The sequence below is a fragment of the Dryobates pubescens genome, chromosome 1 (assembly GCF_014839835.1).
Source record: "Dryobates pubescens isolate bDryPub1 chromosome 1, bDryPub1.pri, whole genome shotgun sequence".
Lineage (NCBI taxonomy): Eukaryota > Metazoa > Chordata > Aves > Piciformes > Picidae > Dryobates > Dryobates pubescens.
Window position 1 is genome coordinate 53,734,611 of NC_071612.1, and position 16,616 is coordinate 53,751,226.

The following is a 16,616-nucleotide window of genomic DNA, read 5'->3' on the forward strand; positions in this document are numbered from 1 at the left end:
GAAGGAAAAACCCCATTCATCAGCACAGGTTAGGGGTTGATTTGCTGGAAAGCAGCTCTGCAAAGAACCTGGTGGATAACAAGTTTATGATGCTAACCTACACTTTCTATACTGGATTTTTCTGAAATTTATTATGCAGAGGTATATATGACAAAAATACTGTAATGTAGTAGTGAGTATTATGTGGTTTAGTTAGACATGGACATGTGTCAGCATTGTGCCCTTGCTGCAGTAAAGGCAAACTGCGGCGTACTAGGAAGAGCTTAGTCACCATGCAAAGGGACATGTTGTGTTTCTCAACAGCATAGCGTGAACATAGCATGAGCCAGCAGTGTGCCCAGGTGGTCAAGAAGGCCAATGGCATCCTGGCCTGCATTAGGAATAGTGTGGCCAGCAGAAGCCAGGAAGTCATTTTGCCCCTGTACTCAGCACTGGTTAGGCCACACCTTGAGTCCGGTTCTGGGCCCCTCAGTTTAGGAAGGACGTTGAGACACTTGAATGTGTCCAGAGAAGAGCAACAAGGCTGGGGAGAAGCCTTGAGCCCAAGCCCTATGTGGAGAGGCTGAGGGAGCTGGGATTGTTTAGCCTGGAGAAGGGGAGGCTCAGGGGAGACCTCATTGCTCTCTACAGCTACCTGGAGGGTGGTTGTAGCCAGGAAGGGGTTGGTCTCTTCTCTCTAGCAACCAGCACCAGAACAAGAGGACACAGTTTCAAGCTGCACCAGGGGAAGTTTAGACTCGAGGTGAGGAGAAAGTTCTTCACTGAGAGAGTCATTAGTCATTGGAATGGGCTGCTCAGGGAGGTGGTGGAGTCACCGTCCCTGGAGGTGTTCAAGAGGGGATTGGACGTGGCACTTGGTGCCATGGTCTAGTCATGAGGTCTGTGGTGACAGGTTGGACTCGATGATCTTTGAGGTCTCTTTCAACCTTGGTGATACTGTAACAAGTTCCCCATGAGCCAGCAATGTTCCCTCTTGTCTGAGACGACCAATGATATTCTGGGGAGTGTTAAGAAGTGTGTGGCCAGCAGGTTAAGGGAGGTCCTCCTGCCCCCTAATCTGCCACGGTGAGGTTACACCTGGAGCACTGTGTCCAGTTCTGGGCTTCCTAGTTCAAGAGTGCTAGAGTGGGTCCAACAAAGAGCTACCAGGATGATAAGGGCATCTCACTTAAGAGGAGAGGCTGAGAGACCTGGGACTCTTCAGCCTGGAAAAGAGATGACTGAGAGGGGATCTTCTCAATGCATGTAAATATCTGAAGGGTGAAGGTCATGAGGATAGAACTGGGCCTTTTTTAGTGATGCCCAGTGATAAGATAAGGGTAAGACATGGGACAGTGATAGACTACAGACAGTGATAGACTACAGACTTGAACACAGAAAAGTCATCTTGAACTTAAGGGAAACCTTGTTTATTTTGAGAGTGCTAGAGCACAGGAACAGACTGCCCAGAGAGGTTGTAGAGACTTTCAAAATGTGTCTGGATGTGTTCCTGTGCAACCTGATGTAGGTGAACCTCCTTATTAGAGGAGTTGGACTAGATGATCTTCAAAGGTCCCTTCCAATCCCTGTCATTCTGTGATTCAGTGATAGACTGAATAGCCAGAGAGTTTGTCAAGTTTGTGGAGCTTGATGAATTCAGATATTGCTATTGAAACCACACAACTCAGGTTTGGATTGCAACTATGTTATTTTTAATTTTTTTTAACCCTATTATAAGGATAACATGGGAGGATTGTAATTGCACTTTCTTCTTTTAACATCTGACTGTGTAGGTACACTAAACCTGAAATGTAACTCATAGCATTACCTTTTGGAAGACAGCAGCCGGTACTTTCTTCTCTCCCACAGGCTATGACAGTCTCTTGCCAGATTGGAGTATTGTGCCTCTTGCTTTCAGACAGATTTGGCTAGTTCATGAGTTTTCAGCTCTGGTGTCTGTCATGTCTTTGTGGCAGTTACCTGTCTACACCCATCTGTGCAGAAGTAAGAGGTTAGTCAGGTATTGAAGTGGAAAGGAAACAAAATAACAAGTTGGATTAAGTGGAGTTCAGGAATAAATGTTAAATGAGAAAAACTACCTAATGAGGAAACCTCTGTTGTAGAGAAGAGCAGGAGGGAAATAAAGCTGTTGAGAGCACAGATTAGTAAGAGTGGGCATAGGTAGATGAATCTTGAGCAGATTTTTTTTTTTTTGTTCTTGCCATGTTCATAGTTTGCAAAAAAATGAACCCCAAACAAACCAAAAAGGGGGTGAAGTTGAATGCCATCTCTATGTCTACAGATGTTTGGAGGTGGGGGGAAGGAAGGAAAGAAAAAAGGGAAAAAACAACACCACCAAAACTATGATCTCATTGACCTCCTTCACCTCATTATCTTAGAATACAGGGCAATAAATTAATTACAATAACTCTGAGGAAAGTCTGAGACCTAAACTTAGTTAAAAAACAAAATAAATTATTTTCTCCTGTAATTCTGCATTGATGTTGTACCAGATTCTTATATGAAAAAACAAGTTGATGTTTGTCCAGTGAGCTGGACTTGATATTAATTAAAAAAATCCTACACATCAATTTCACATATTTTATTACTTCATCTTTGAATATAAAGTTGTGTGGTAGGTTGAGAGCGGGCTTAGCTCTCCCTCCTCCACAGAGTAAGAAACCACAGCTAACTCAGTCGAAGAGCAAAAGCTATATATTTACAAGCATATATGGAAAGCAGGTTATATATATAACACAATATATACAGGTATTTACAATATATACACAGAAATACACAGCAAAGACAAATAACACAACAAAAATCCCTCCCTCAGGGAGGGATCCCCTCTTTGGAACCCCCTCTCTCCCCCCCTTACCTCCCTTTTTCCCCAAAAAGGGGTTAGAGAGAGAGAAAGGCAAGTTACTAAGGAAAAGAGTTGTTAGCAAGCTTCAAAAGCCCATGCAGGATTAGTGTTTGCTTATCTGAAGGCCAAGTCCAGCAGTTCGCAGAAGAAGCAGGCAGGGAGAACAGGCTGAAACACCCAACTCCCCCAACTCCCAAACCGAACTGAACTGAGGAAAAAATTTTCCAACCGCTTCACAATCTAAAGCTGAATTTTTGTTTATCAACCAATGAAATTCGTTTAGAATATCAGAATGTTTTGGTTCTAGTACCAAAAACATTAGCCAGTGTGTTCCAGCAGTGTTTGTTCTTAAAGGCACAGCCTCAAACGACCACAGTCCACCCCTTTCTAAACAATTTCATTGGCTGTTCGTACTGTCCATCCAATCCAGAACAATATTTACAGTTCGTAAGTTAAGTTCATCGTCCATTCCGGCTATACTCAGATGTAGATGATTCAGAAGTCCAAGAAAATCCAAAATCAAGAAAATGGAAAACAGTTTGTCTCTCCGCAGACGAAGCGAAGAAAAAGGGAAACAGGGACTCAGGGACTCTCAGTTGACTCAGGGCTCTCAGGGTTCTCAGGGTTCGTGCACCGTAGATTCCTCAGGGACTCTTTCCTTTGGACACGCTGTAGCTGTACAACATTCTGAAATTAAACTCTCTCAGCTAAAGTTAAATCTCTTTGTGGAATACACTGAAATTCACCATTCTCTTGCATTACCCAATAAGTGTGACCCGGACCTTCTGCTGAAACCACCCCTCGGACAGGTTTAGCCTCTCCTGAGGGCGAAAATACCCAAACAGTTTTACCTAACAGATTCTTTTCCCTAACAACAGGAACTCTATCACCTTCTACTTTCTGTAGCAGATCAGAATGTGCAGGTCCAGCTCGGTTCACTGAACCTCTACTGTTCACCAGCCAGGTTGCTTGTGCTAAATGTTTCTCCCAGTTTTTCAAAGATCCACCTCCCATGGCTTTGAGAGTGGTCTTCAACAAACCGTTGTAGCGTTCAATCTTCCCTGCAGCTGGTGCATAGTAAGGAATATGGAAAATCCACTCAATACCGTGCTCTTTTGCCCAGCTCTTTACAAGGTTGTTCTTGAAGTGAGTTCCGTTGTCTGACTCAATCCTCTCTGGAGTTCCGTGTCTCCACAGGATCTGTCTCTCCAGACCGAGAATGGTGTTGCGTGCAGTTGCATGTGGGACTGCGTAAGTTTCCAGCCATCCAGTGTTTGCCTCTACCATAGTAAGCACGTACTGCTTACCAGAACAAGAACGTGGTAGAGTGATGTAGTCAATCTGCCAAGCTTCACCATACCTGTACTTGGACCATCTGTCACCATACCACAAGGGCTTAATTCGCTTTGCCTGCTTAATAGCAGCACAAATGTCACAGTCATGGATGACTTGTGTGATAGCATCCATGGAAATGTCTATGGATCTGTCACGAGCCCATTGGTATGTTGCATCTCTGCCTTGATGTCCTGACGAATCGTGAGCCCACCGAGCTAAGAATATCTCCCCTCGGTGTTTCCAGTCGAGATCAAGATCAGAGTCCTTGTCTACTTGAGAAACTCTTGCAGCTAGATCTGCCTGATGGTTGTGCTGCTGTTCCTCAGTAGCTTTGCTCTTGGGAATGTGAGCATCAATGTGTCTCACTTTCACTGGAATTCTCTCGATTCGATCAGCAATGTCTTGCCACAGTTCAGCTGCCCAGATGGGTTTTCCTTTCCTCTGCCAGCCATTCTTTTTCCAGTTCTTTAGCCAACCCCATAGAGCATTGGCTACCATCCATGAGTCGGTGTAGAGATAAAGCTTTGGCCATCTCTCACGTTCAGCCACGTCGAGAGCTAGCTGGACAGCTTTTACCTCTGCAAACTGACTGGATTCTCCTTCTCCATCCTTCGCCTCTGCAACTCGGCGTGTTGGACTCCACACGGCAGACTTCCACCTTCGCTTGTTCCCGACGAGACGACAGGAACCGTCTGTGAACAAAGCATATTTCTTTTCATCATCAGAAAGGTCATTGTAAGGAGGAGCTTCCTCAGCACGAGTTACTCTCTCCTCTGGAGGTTTAGCACAGTTGGTATCTTCAGGCCAACTTGAGATCACCTCCACCAGACCAGGTCTTTCAAGATTTCCCATTCGAGCTCTCTGTGTTATCAGGGCCATCCACTTAGACCAGGTGGAATCTGTGGCATGATGTGGTGTGGAACCTTTGCCTTTGAACATCCAATTCAAAACTGGCAATCTGGGAGCTAAGAGAAGTTGTGACTCAGTTCCAATTACTTCAGAAGCTGCTTTCACTCCTTCATAGGCAGCTAGAATCTCTTTCTCTGTTGGAGTGTAATTAGCCTCTGAACCTCTGTAACCTCGACTCCAGAAACCAAGAGGTCGTCCACGTGTCTCACCTGGAGCTTTTTGCCACAAGCACCAGGTTGGACCATTGTCACCTGCAGCCGTGTACAAAATGTTCTTAATGTCTGGACCATCTCGCACAGGTCCCAGACCCACTGCTTGGACTACTTCTTGCTTTATCTGGTCAAAGGCTGCTTGTTGTTCAGGTCCCCAGTGGAAACTGTTCCTCTTTCGAGTCACATCATACAGAGGTTTCACAATCTGACTGTATCTAGGAATGTGCAGTAGCTCAGTTGGCAGTGCTTTGAACTATGAGTGCTGAGGTCATGGGTTCGAATCCTGCAGTGTGCTAGATGTAACATTTCTGTACTTTTTAACATAAAAGAATTCCAGGCACTGATCATACAGAAGCCGAATCTTGTACTTAAACCACAAATATAATTTTTGCATTATATATTTACCTATCTTATCGATAATCATACCCAGGCAATACTTGTAGATCAATACACCAAAGACCGAGAAGAACAGACGCTCAAAAAGCCAAAACACCTTCATGTTTGCTCGTTCGACTTAAGCAAGCAATAAATCAAACTAATTTGTCAGCAAGCCCCACGTTGGGCGCCAATAAATGTGGTAGGTTGAGAGCGGGCTTAGCTCTCCCTCCTCCACAGAGTAAGAAACCACAGCTAACTCAGTCGAAGAGCAAAAGCTATATATTTACAAGCATATATGGAAAGCAGGTTATATATAACACAATATATACAGGTATTTACAATATATACACAGAAATACACAGCAAAGACAAATAACACAACAAAAATCCCTCCCTCAGGGAGGGATCCCCTCTTTGGAACCCCCTCTCTCCCCCCCTTACCTCCCTTTTTCCCCAAAAAGGGGTTAGAGAGAGAGAAAGGCAAGTTACTAAGGAAAAGAGTTGTTAGCAAGCTTCAAAAGCCCATGCAGGATTAGTGTTTGCTTATCTGAAGGCCAAGTCCAGCAGTTCGCAGAAGAAGCAGGCAGGGAGAACAGGCTGAAACACCCAACTCCCCCAACTCCCAAACCGAACTGAACTGAGGAAAAAATTTTCCAACCGCTTCACAATCTAAAGCTGAATTTTTGTTTATCAACCAATGAAATTCGTTTAGAATATCAGAATGTTTTGGTTCTAGTACCAAAAACATTAGCCAGTGTGTTCCAGCAGTGTTTGTTCTTAAAGGCACAGCCTCAAACGACCACAAGTTGTAGTTTAGGCAGCTGAAGTTAGTGACTAAAGTTTTCCTCATCTGTAGTGATTGTTTTGTACTTCTGTTTTTGTGGTGGGTTTTTTTCTCTTCTAAGTTTGACCTGAACTTGGCACCTTTGAAGTACACCGTTATTCACCATGAAGATGTCAAGTGCTTCTTGCGTTTGGTTTGTTGTGGGTGGCTTTTCAGAATTTATTTATTTATTTTGTTTTGTTTTAAAAAGTTTTGTTTAACCTCTGTATTTATAGTATTGGTGTTATTGCTACTCCATAGTTCTTTAAGAATTCTAGCCAACATTGAAGAGACAAAAAGTATTCTGTCTTGCAGATGTGCCGTTGATTTAAAGTATTACCTGATTTGTAGGAGTATTTCAGTGTACTTTTGGTTCTTCTTTCATGGAATATCTAATTAATGTGGTGGCATGTGACAGTGGGAGAAAGAGTGGTTGGCATCACAGCTACTGGTCTTCCACTCCTTTGACTTTAGTCTCAGAAATGTTTGCAGTAAATCTTATTGAAAATGGGAATTCAGTGGCTCGGTACAAACACTTAACCATACGTGTGGCCTTCTTGTGATTAATCTGAACAACAAAAGTATCTGTGGCTTGATTGAGTGATTGGTCAAAAAAGTATGAAGATCCATACATCTTACTGAAAGTCAGTTCCAACACAAGTGTTCAGAGACATTTTGTTTTGCATTTCCTCAGAGTTTAAAATTGTAATAGTAATAAAGCAGTTAAGAGGTCTGTCTGTCCCTTCCTTCAGTCTGCCTCAAATTTCTGAACTTCAGGTGTCTGTTCAGCTTAGCTTTTTGGTCATTTAAGCTCCATAAAACATGAAATGTGTTTCAGGAAGGTCTCAGTAGAGCAGTTTTACTTAGATCAACTACACTTTGCTTTCTCTATACTGTAGAATTTTGAGGGTTTACTGATTATTTTAATGAAGTTGCAGACTTCTTGTATTTATAGTTCTGAGTTAATACATGTTTTGGAAGATAATGGGAGTCAAGATAGTGCTGACTCATTGATTAAAGTAAATTGTTGATTTATAGAATTGATAGAAATTTTTATTCCTTTAGTTTTGAATGTTGAATTTTTCCTCTCTTGCTTGTGTTTTAATATGTTATTCTTGTTTCCTGTTTAATATATATTGGGAGCAGGTTAAAAAGGCATTTGAAAAATTAAGAGGACTTCACAGTTGCCCTTAGAAAGAAATCTACAACAATTTAATTTTCAGTGTTGATGTTCTTTGTGAGAAGAGAGTTTCACAGGGTCTGTGCAGATGGATCTCTGCACCATTTCAGCAGTCTCTTCTGTTCCTTTCTTTTAGTATGAACCCATAGTTTTCAAAAGAGTACTCACCAGCACTGAATCCTAGATTTGTCTGGGCTTCTAGTGTTTAGATGGGAATCAATACAGTTGGTGTCTGACAACTCAGATAATCACTGAGATTTTTAAGTATTAATGTTTTTCTATATTGTAGACTCCTGTTTTGTACACTGAAAGATAAATTATTTGAAACGTTATATGGTTAATGTTGACATAGTTTTGGCTTTGTTTAGTAGTGAAATCGGTGGTATTTGCAAGTTGTGGGAGAGGAGGGGTTCTGTGCAGGACAGAGCTGTCACTAAGGTGGCCACCTTGGCACTGCGTAGCTGCATCCCTCAGCTGGGAACACAGCACGTGCACCAAAAGACATTTTCTATTGGCAGAATTAAGTTTGCCTTTTGAATAACTGGAGCCAAATTGGCTAGAGCACTGCTGTCACTATACACAAGAGAGCTTGATGTCACTGTGATGCTAATCTTAAGGATGTGGGAAAGCAAGAGGGATTGTTAGATTTCTGTTGGATAATTTTCTGTACTGTCCTAGTGGAAATAATTGTACTGACAATCCTATAGGTATGGGCTGTACTGAAGATAGCAAATGTGTTTTTCAAGCAGAAAGTCAGCTGTCAGGAACATGGCTTTGATGACTGAAAAATTTATGGCTGATGGCCAGCATGTAGTGAAACACAGGAGTGCATGTCTTCTGCCCACCCCAGTATGCTACACCGGCTGGTTGAGGTGACATGCAGGGGGGGATGTTAAGTAGTATTGATTCAGAGTGTTCAACCAACTATGCAAACCTGATAGCAGAATCTGTGGCTGATGCTATCCACAAGGCTGTTTGGACTACATGCAGTGATGTACCAAGGAAGGGAAACATCTGAAGTTAAGCCCAGACAGACCAATGAAGGTCATTTAAATCAAGTATGAAATATCACAACCAGCTTGAATAATCAGCAAGTTGTGGATTGCATCTCTGCAGGCACCTGGTAGTACATAAAACCCATTTCAAATAAATCTTTTCTAAAATGCAAAAGCTTAAGTTAGTTTGTTTCTGCCTGGCAACAGAAGCACATTTATTGTTTGTATAAAAGTATTTAATGAAGTGAGCAGTGTATTGAGTGGGTGAAGTTTGCAGTGTTTTTTGACACCTTTTACAAGTTTCCCCTATTTTGACAGCAGTGAATGCATTTTTTCCCCATAACTATTGACAAACTGTCACTGCACATTTACTTTTTAAACATAAACTTTTTCTGTGAAATTACTCAATATTGTGGACTAAGTCTTTTTCTCTATTGCTTGGAATTGTCCTGACACAACAAAGTAATTTTTAAATTGTCTTAACTGGATCCTTGGGATTTTCTTTTCTGTGATTCTACGTCACTGTTTAAGTGCTCATCACTGGTGTGGCCCTGACCTTATGAAGAGCAGTAATTTGATCATTGACACACTTCAACTTGAAGAGTAGAATAATGAGTCAGTTTCTTGGTCGTCTAGGTTAACAGCACAGACCTGTGCTGTCGTACATCAAGTGAGAACTTGACTTGAAGCCTGACTAATGAACTCATTTAACTCTTGTGACTCAGATATATGACTTTCTTTTTTTTTTCTGTTTTCTTCCCCCCCTGCCCCCCCCTTACTGTAGCATAAAGGCTGGGGTGTATTTAAACAGATTTAATTAACCTGCCTAAATTTGATTATTCAGCTAATAGGTGATCCTGTTTGTTTAAGGATCAGCAATGTCATTGTGTTTCCTAATTAAGAACTGAGCTTAAAGCTGTGTGCCCATTTGGAAGGAAAAAGAAAGCCTCCTGAACACTTAATAGAAAGGAACTTGGCCAGGAAGGAAACATCAGCATTGTTGGTGATAACTCAAAGATAACAACATATAGATTGTAGGCTATATTTTTATTTCATGTATTTTACAGTGGTCTCCTCTGAAGGCTTACACACCTAGTGTACTCTCTCAGACACACTTCTCATTCAGTTTCCTTCTTTCTCCTGATACTCTCTGTGAGAACTGAAGCTGTGGGAAGACTGTATTTAAGGCTATTTCTTTCAAGATAGCTCACATTCATCCCATCTCTGCCTCCAGCTTAAATAAAGTGTATACAATGTAATTGAGTTTTTGTGGTTTTTTTTAACTATCCTTTGTTTTCCTTCCCTGTATTCTGTCTGCAGTTCTTTGTGCATGACAACTCAGGTGCTTCTTGTCTTCCTTACTGAGTTTACCAACTGCTTCTGTGCCCCTGTTATATGTTTTACCAATTTCAATACTTTTGTGTCATTTCTCTGAACTGTGGGGAAAGTCTTAGTTCTCTCCCCTAGGACAACTTTGTTTCCCCTGCACTCAATCTGAACTACTGTTATCTCTATTCCTCCCCCTACCTCCCAAACCATCATCTCCTCTGTGAGCTGAAGCAACATTGCAAATACTCTCTCTCTCTCGCTCCTGGCTGTTCTTGGGTAATTTCTTTGCTTCTAGTTCCTTCTGTGTGTTCTGACCTTGTTATGTCTACTTGTCTTCCTGCAGTCCACCCTTGTCTGTCTGGAATGCTCTGAAACTATTGGGTGAGTTATTTATGGCAGTGAGCACATGAGCAAATCTTGTTGATACTGTTTCTTTATAAGCTGATCACAACCCTCCTGATACAAAAAATACACTGTCTTTGGTCTCTGTTGTAGTTCTTGTGCTGGCCTTTTTGTGGTAAAAAACTGATCTTAATTCTGCTTTGCAGAGACACTTTTACTCAAGATCCTTGTTTGCCATGCGACAGTGGGATGACTTTTCTCTTTATTTCTCTTGGTGAGATTGATCTTATTTTACTAACATTTGCTGTATTGAACACTTTGTAGCAAATGGATTTTATTTCTTTTTTTCAGTTTGATAATAACTGAAAGAGTAGGAATTGGAATGAGTTTTAAAATCTATAGTGAATAACCTTTCCTCGTTCTCTGTATCCATAATGATTTTTAGAGATTTTTCAGACATCTCTGCTGTTTTCTTCTCATTCATCATCTCTGCAAGCTGGACAATCCCAGGCTGCTTAATGTTGCTTTTTAAGAATGCAGGCTATGTGCTTGTGATCATCCATTCTCAGTGGTACCAAAGCTTATCATATTAGGAAGGACCAAAATTTCCTGCACCCTTCCAAATGTAGATAGATTTTGCTTTAGATAGCAGCACAGTAATATTCTTTTATTATGTTTCTAATAGTTCTTGGTATTCTGGCTGTGATCTTGGGGATCTGCTGAGCACTTTCTTAACCATATACTTTATTTTCCCCTAGCACATATGATTTGTATTTCAGTAACTGAAGAGAATGTGTCAGTGCACTGACAATTTCAGGTAGGCAAAAATGCAAACTATGGAATTTGGGTAAAATACTGAAATTAATGGACTGATCTAACTCAGTTTAAGTATATGTATCAGCTGAAGAATTGGAGATTGCTGTGATGGGAGTGTTTAGAAGACTAAATTTTAAGCTTTACTAGGCTAGGCAATCACTAACACTACACTTCTTGCTAATATTTTTTTTGAGCATTGTTAATCTTTGTCACTATGTATTCAGAGCAATCAGGATTTAAATCTTGCACGCTGTGTGAGGTGGGAATATACAGTAACACAAAACTGTTGCAGTTCAAAATGAAAAAAAGCTGATAACATAAACATCGTTAGCATGAGCCAAAACAGCTTGAGGTTTTCCCACTTTCCCGTTTTATTCTGACTTTTCACAGCAGGTTTGGAGGAATTTTGCTTTTCTGACTCTGAATCATAACCATGTGCTTATCAGAGAAGAACACCAGGAATAGGCGAATGGCTCAAAGGCACACTCAGGAATTCAGATATAGTTGATCTTTGGATCCTTGCGATCTGACCCTACTCATGGCAGCTTGGGTAGAAAGATTGCCCCTTGCTTTGGGGTCAGGTAGGTCCTTACAGACCTCTGCTTTTTTTTTTCATTGTAGATTGTATAAATCAATGCACAGAGATAAGTTATCTTCATGCTGGGAGCTGCAAATCTCAGCTGTGTATGCATTCAAGGCCCACTGGCTATACGGTTCAAGAAGGCCAATATTGACTTTCTCTGTAAAACTAAATTTAAGAAAATTTCAAATGTGCTTTTATTAAAGGGCAGACAAGGTTACATAACAGTGTAGTGAAACCCAAAGCAAAGCACAGACAGAACGCTAGACCCACATTACCCGCAGCTCTGAAGAGGCTCAAACAGAAAACTAGTCACAAAACAAAGAGCTGGGCACATGTTGCCACAGCTCCAGAGAGTTCAAAATGGTAGGGGTGGCCAGCACCCCAATCCCAGCCGGCGTCCCTGCTGCTCAACAGAGGATTGGTGGAGGTGCAAAATCTGCCCGCCGTTAGCAGGATCCGGTTTAAATGAGGCCAGCGTCCTGTGACGTTGGGACAAGGTGTCCCAGGAGGCTGGGGGCAGTGCCCCTCCCCATTATGCAATCGTGTTACATAACCTACATTGTCTATTGTTCATGTGTGCAGCCCACTTGAAGGTCATGGTGCCCCCCTGCCTAGCAGTTGCCTTCCTCCTCTTCATCTTCCTCCAGGTCCGTTTGCTCTCTACCAGGCATTTAGAGGGCATTTGCAATTGGTGAGCTTATCAACATATTCCTAGCCCTACTTTGTTTATAAAACAAAGAACTTGCAGACTCTTGTTTTTCATAACTTTCTTAAGAAGCCACTGGGTACTTCTGATCAGTCACAATTAACCCTTTCCTGTCACAGTGAGTCAACAAAAAAAGGAGATATGACTGTAATTTTATGAGGGGAAAGAAAGGTAAGGGCTAACACAACCCCAGAGATAGCTGCTGTACTGTGCCCTTTTCTCCTCTTTTACTGAATGATGAATGCAGAGGATCTCTTGGGTAACCAGAGCTGGGAAGATAGAGCATGTAGAGGATAAAAAGATTCTCTTGTGTATTGCCAATATGAAAAAAAAAAAAACCAAATAATCTACCTTCAAGCATCCAGCACAACTGCAGAAAAGTGCCCCCAAAACTACAAACTACTCACGTTTCCATCAAGGTGGAAATGTGAAGGAGGTCCTTAAATGTAAACTCATGGAGAAGAAGCCAGTCAGAGCAGTAATAAAAGGGTAAAGAAACCTTAAAGACTGTGTTTCACTAGTTTATGAAGGAGATAAGCAGTTTTTGTGGTAGTAGGCATCTGGAGTCAGTGTCTTGGGGGTTTTCTTGCTGTTTCTAACCTATAAAATGTGAAACTGTATTTGAAGAACACTCAAAATATTCTTCAAAAGTAGAGATGCCACAGAAATGCTCAAACTCTAATCTGCTTACTATTAAATATCTTAGCTGGACAATATAATTAAAAATGCAATTGAATTGCATGTTCAAATGACTTTTTAATCAGTGTTTTGGAGCTTGGCATTGCAATATGCTGGATGCTTCTGATGCCACAGTTTTGTGGCAGGGTGTCAGGCCCTCGTGTAGTTGAATGTTCTTTCACTTTTGATTTTGGTTCAATTTAATTGTTAGGTTTCTTTGAAACTACCAAATTACTCTGTGTGATAATACAGGTCTGTTATGCATAGGTGGTTGCTCAGTTGAGCTGACAGTCACCTCAACTTTGATGATCCCAAACCTCAAGGGCAAAGGAAAGTCATGAGAGCTCATGTGCAGGGGAATTCAGAATCAAAAGAAGACATCTGATTCTTTGCACACATGGGATCTTCTCCTTCTGTCAGATGTTTGATTTTATTGACAATAACCAAGCCTTGGCCTGCACCACCTGCTACAAGGTGCTTGCCCAGTATTTCTTTCCCAGTCCATGGGCAGCTGCCTCATCCTGTTTGCTTTCCTAACTTTCTTAAAACCCAGTCTTTTCTTAGATCTGTAGGCTGCCCTTTTCATTGCCCATCAGAGCAGGACAGTAACTGTGGGGCCTCTGCTTGCACTCTTTGCCCACAATTTTAAGTCCTTTGCCATTATGCCTATTCTTAAACTGTACAACATCATCACAACATCCAGCACCACCACCCTATCTGCACAGCAAGTTCTCATAATTACTTGATAATGAGCCCAAGAGACAGCCAGGGCTGGGCCCTGTGCTGTTAGCATAACGCCTGTTCACAGGAGGGACAGCAAGATTAAGGTTATTAGCAATGACAATATTGGCTTTACTGGGTACAAAACCACTTCAACGGTTACAGCATTATTAGCATACATGTTTAGGATCAAATAAGCCTATGCAAGATGGGAAGCAGCCCCCAATGAAGTACCAGAGGCGAAGCAGTGCCTGTTGCTACTATAAGTACCCTGGCAATCACTTCACCTGTGGGGCAATGCCCACACCTTAGCAAAGCTTCCACAGCTGTTGCCCAAGCTGTATTGAATAGGTTTAAAAAACCGGTGGTAGATTTCTTATAATAATTAGGTATCTAAAGAACACGTAGGAGGTTTTAAAAGTACATAACCATCACTGAAGTATGCATGTGCTGACACCTAATTCACTAATTGTGTCCTGAAACATAGTTGGTTGGTATTGGATTGCAAATTATTGTTCCTGGCATGTAGCGTATGTACTTAGTAAAACTCCTTTTCCCTTGAGGTTTGGGATCATCAAAGTTGAGGTGACTGTCAGCTCAATTGAATTGGAAGATCTGAACCAAAAATAAATATGTAATTTCATACCATGATATCTGTAATACCTATGTTGCACCGTACTGCCAGAATATGCTTAGCTCATATTTCAAAAGTTGTGGGAGTGTTTTAGTTTATATAGATTTATTGCCCTCCAAAGGGCAGTATCCAAAAATTAGAGGAAACGAAAGAGCGGGCTGCTGTAGTGGAGGCCTAACTCGAGCACTATGCTGCTAAAACACAAGAAGCTAATTGCCCTGAAGATAAAGGAGCAAATAGGGTGCTTGTTGCCACCTTGAATCCCATTAACGAACAGGAGAGAGATAAGAGAGTGACGACTCAAGCTATGAGTGTAAAGAGCAAAGAGTATAGGAGGTCTTCCCCCTATAAATTCCCTTTTTGAAAACTGCCCAGCCCAATGGCACATTAGCCATTCGAATCCCGCCAATCAATTCAAAATGTTTATATGGCGAGTAAACCGCACACGCCTTCTCTCATGGCATCTGGCAGCCGCCTCCCTGAAATGTGAGGCCTGGGGATTGGGTTCAGCTTCCACTCCCCTCCAGGCAGCCTTAACGGCGCCTGCCTATTAGGCTCCTGGACCTCAATCTGGACCCTGCAACAGAGAGGGAGGAGAGAAGGGCAGCGGCTCAAAACAGATTTAGCTGTCTTGTTAGTGCCTCTTCCAAGACAGGGAGGCAGATTTCTGTTTACATCAAGTCCTAGATTACAGAGTTGCAGATTATTGAGGGTGTAGCTCCATCTATCATAGCTACTTACACTGTACTAGGCTGCAGTAGGTATGCTAACATACTACAGTAGTATGGTGAAATGTCTAACTAAAGAAATAGTATATACACAATGCAATATACAGATGAGCTGTAGGATTGAGTTTTAAATTCTGCAAAGTGCATTGTTCTGGTCTAATACTGGTTTTTGCATTGTGGAGCCTTTCACCTGTAGGGCATGAGCTCAGTGAGTACTGGTGATTGCTTGCAGGCTTCTACCTGCAGGAGAGTTCAGATCTGGTCCGGCTTTGCACAGACAAAAAAAGCCCTTGCTTGTGTAGAGCGAATTACAATCCCAGAGGTGCAGATGCTCAAAATCACCAAAAATTATTCAACAACTTCCTTTTATTTTCTTTTTTTCTTTTTTTTAACAAAGGTATAGTTTGTTCTATCTTCAATCATTCCCCTGGCCTAGATTATAGAAGAGAGAGAGGCTTATTTTTCAGCATGACTGAGAACCACTTTATATTACTTTAGAGAGTGTGACTAATAATTTGGAAGTGAGAAGCTGGAGTGATCTGAAAGGTTCCAAAAAAAAAAAAAGAGAGTAATTTTTCTTTGTGAGTTACTGAATATAAAAGACCAATTATGCCTTTTGTTTTTGTAGGGGCCAGAACTCATCATCACAACACTACCATACTATCAATCTGAACAACCCAACGATTTAGAAATATTCTGTCATAGCTTGTGGTTGCATAGTTTTTTCATCTCCTTTCTCTAGAGTGAAATAATCTGATACAGTATTGAAACTGACACTAAGAATTGTTAATATATAATTTATCCTTGCAATTAAAGCATTTTAAAACAAATGTCACAACACAGTGACAAGTAAATTAGACTGTGATTTACATTACAGTGCATTGCTACTTGATTTAGTGTCATTCTGGAGGAACTGACAAACAGCCCCAGTAGAGTAAGACAGTGCTTTCAGTAAAGAATGAATTCATTTCCCTTGTGTTATCCAAGGATAGAAAGATAGTTGCTGTCTAGTACTGAAACAATGATTCATATCTTTGTATTCTAAAATGCTAGGTAACACATTGGCAAAACTTTCTAGACAGAGTGCTTGGGTCCAGCACACTGGAGAATACCTCACTGTTTTTATAAAATAAAACTTAGTTTCATATCTTAGCTTTTTTCTTGCTGTACTAAGAGGAGGAGTCTTGATTATTTTTTTTTTTTAAATATATATATTTTTCTTAGTCATGTCTAAAATTGAGAGCTTTGTAATGTCAGAATATGAGAACAGTGAAGAAGTCAGGTTAAATGCTGTTAAATGAAACTCGCCACGCAGGTGGAACACTGTTGACATTGGCTTTAGAAAAAAATGAAGTCCCTTAAATATCAGTAATATCAAATATTCAGTATCTTAATATTTTGGGA

The 16,616-nt window shown here is 41.2% G+C and overlaps 1 protein-coding gene across 2 annotated transcripts in view; it reads left to right on the top strand.

Moving 5' to 3' along the window:
* The window catches only part of GALNTL6 (polypeptide N-acetylgalactosaminyltransferase like 6), a 423,107-nt gene that overhangs the window by 26,933 nt on the left and 379,558 nt on the right, over positions 1 to 16,616 (top strand). The gene's annotated exons all lie outside the window — the stretch shown is intronic.